General features: G+C 41.9%; 1 pseudogene; it reads right to left on the bottom strand.

Moving 5' to 3' along the window:
- Positions 1 to 847: 847 nt before the first annotated feature.
- Positions 848 to 3,256, bottom strand: part of LOC107300909 — a 23,112-nt pseudogene continuing 20,703 nt past the window's right edge.

Below are 3,256 nucleotides of genomic sequence, written 5' to 3'. Positions count from 1 at the left end.
TGAAATCAGGTTTTTGTTTATATGCATTTGGTTTTAATAGTTTAGTTTATTAATTAGCCCATTGGCCATATCAGAATACAGAGTTCCAAACATTTGGAACTCTAAAAACAAATTAAAATGAAATTGGAGTAGAATACAACAATCTGATACATAGATAAGTGAAACAAGATAGAATTATATTTCAGTATCACCCCTAAAATCTACCCCAATCAGTCCCACATATGCTGATCTCAGCCAATCCATTGTACTCAAGTACTCTGCCATATTAAACGTTGTTTTCAAATTCTGCCCGCACATAAGATATGTTGTATTAATATGGGGTTCCCAATGGGTAGTTACTAAGGCCAGGAAGCCTGGTTAACTTCTAAATTGAACAAAAGCAAGAATCACCTTTTTCGGACTCCCAGACCATCAAAATGCCATCAATCTTGCTTGAAGTGCCCTGTATTGATAGGGCAAGTAAATGTTAACCGTGGGGGGCTTTGCATTTTGCCACTTGCAATGTATGGGGTCTATTGGTTTCTGTATTCAGGTTTTATTACTGTAAATCGGGTGGAATCACCTTGAGTTGGGGTGCCACATACATTTTCTTAACAAAGATACATATCCTGCGCTTATTATATGTAGAAATAACTCAAGGTGGCAAAGATACCTAATACAGATCTAAGCTCACTTTCTCTGGCCCAGCACAACAGTTCACCATGACTCCATGAAAGGGAACGAATGCACTAGGCCAGACAGAGGAAGCTCAGATTTCTTCTCTCATGTTTAATAAAACATGCTTGACTAAAAAGAATCATGCAAGAAATTAATAATTTCGCAGCTAGGCTTCCAGTAAGAGACAAGAAACAAAATTCAAGATCAAATTTTTCCTCATGTGGAATTTCTTCTGTAATAAGAGAGGAATTTATTACAACACACTGTCCGTAATCTGGGCATTTGAATGGTTACTGTGCTATGTGTAACTTTACATGATTTAAAAGTTTATACCTACTACTGAAATCTCTCCCACACTCTGGGCACTCATATGGTTTCAACTCCTGTGTGAGTCCTCTGATGTGTAACCAGGTCAGATTTCCAAGAGAAACCTTTCCCACAATATGGACACTCATAGGGTTTCTCTCCCGTGTGAGTCCTCTCGTGTCTCACCAGGACGGATTTCTGACTAAAACTTTCCCCACAACGACATTTATATAGTTTCTCTCCTGTGTGAGTCCTCTGATGTCTAACCAGGTCAGATTTCCAAAAGAAATCTTTCCCACAATCTGGACACTCATAGGGTTTCTCTCCAGTGTGAGTCCTCTGGTGTTTCACCAGGTAGTAATGCTGACTAAAACTTTCCCCACAGTGACGACATTTATATGGTTTCTCTCCTGTGTGAGTCCTCTGATGGTTCACCAGGGCAGATTTCGAAGAGAAATCTTTCTCACAATCCGAACACTCATAGGGTTTTTCTCCTGTGTGAGTCCTCTGGTGTGTCAGCAGGGTGGAATGCTGACTGAAACCTTTCCCACACTCTGGACACTCATAGGGTTTCTCTCCTGTGTGAGTCCTCTGGTGTGTCAGCAGGGTGGAATACTGACTGAAACCTTTCCCACACTCTGGACACTCATAGGGTTTCTCGCCTGTGTGAGTCCTCTGGTGTCTCACCAGGTAAGAATTCTGATTAAAACTTTTCCCACAATGACATTTATATGGTTTCTCTCCTGTGTGAGTCCTCTGATGGATCACCAGGGCAGATTTCGAAGAAAAATCTTTCCCACAATCTGGACACTCATAGGGTTTCTCCCCCGTGTGAGTCCTCTGGTGACTCACCAGGTAAGAATTCTGACTAAAACTTTTCCCACAATGACATTTATATGGTTTCTCTCCTGTGTGAGTCCTCTGATGGTTCACCAGCACAGATTTCGAATAAAAATCTTTCCCACAATCTGGACACTCATAGAGTTTCTCTCCTGTGTGAGTCCTCTGGTGTGTCACCAGGTTGGAATTCTGACTGAAACTTTTCCCACAATGACATTTATATGGTTTCTCTCCTGTGTGAGTCCTCTGATGGTTCAACAGGACAGATTTCGAAGAAAAATCTTTCCCACAATCTGGGCACTCATAGGGTTTCTCCCCCGTGTGAGTCCTCTGGTGACTCACCAGGTAAGAATTCTGACTAAAACTTTTCCCACAATGACATTTATATGGTTTCTCTCCTGTGTGAGTCCTCTGATGGTTCACCAGGACAGATTTCGAAGAAAAATCTTTCCCACAATCTGGACACTCATAGAGTTTCTCTCCTGTGTGAGTCCTCTGGTGTCTCACCAGGTAAGAATTCTGATTAAAACTTTTCCCACAATGACATTTATATGGTTTCTCTCCTGTGTGAGTCCTTTGATGGTTCACCAGGGCAGATTTCGAAGAGAAATCTTTCTCACAATCCGGACACTCATAGGGTTTCTCTCCTGTGTGAGTCCTCTGATGTCTAACCAGGTCAGATTTCCAAGAGAAATCTTTCCCACAATCCGAACACTCATAGGGTTTTTCTCCTGTGTGAGTCCTCTGGTGTTTCACCAGGTAGGAATTCTGACTAAAACTTTTCCCACAATGACATTTATATGGTTTCTCTCCTGTGTGAGTCCTCTGATGTCTAACCAGGGTATATTTCAAAGAAAAATCTTTCCCACAATCTGGACACTCATAGGGTTTTTCTCCTGTGTGAGTCCTCTGGTGTGTCACCAGACTGGAATTCTGACTGAAACTTTCCCCACACTCTGGACACTCATAGGGTTTCTCTCCTGTGTGAGTCCTCTGGTGTCTCACCAGGTAAGAATTCTGATTAAAACTTTTTCCACAATGACATTTATATGGTTTCTCTCCTGTGTGAGTCCTTTGATGCTTCACCAGGTAGTAATCTTTACTAAAACTTTTCCCACAATGACATTTATATGGTATCTCTCCTGTGTGAGTCTTCTGATGTCTAACCAAGTCAGATTTCAAAGAAAAATCTTTCCCACACTCCGGACACTCATATGGCTTCTCTCCTGTGTGAGTCCTCTGGTGTCTCACCAGGAGGGAATTCCAACTGAAACGTTTCCCACAATCTGGGCACTCATATGGTTTCTGTCCTGCATGAGTCCTCTTGTGTCTTATCATATTAGTGTGCATGCTAAATCTTTGTCACATTGGGTTGTCTGGTAGAGCTTCTCTCCAGTATGGGTCCTTCCATGAACCATAAGGGAACTACTCTGAGTAAAGTTTTTGACGCACT

The sequence above is a fragment of the Protobothrops mucrosquamatus genome, unplaced genomic scaffold (genome assembly GCF_001527695.2).
Source record: "Protobothrops mucrosquamatus isolate PMUCROS unplaced genomic scaffold, P.Mucros_1.0 scaffold9068, whole genome shotgun sequence".
Lineage (NCBI taxonomy): Eukaryota > Metazoa > Chordata > Lepidosauria > Squamata > Viperidae > Protobothrops > Protobothrops mucrosquamatus.
The sequence above is the reverse complement of the archived record's forward strand: the minus strand, read 5'-3'. Positions and strand labels throughout refer to the sequence as shown.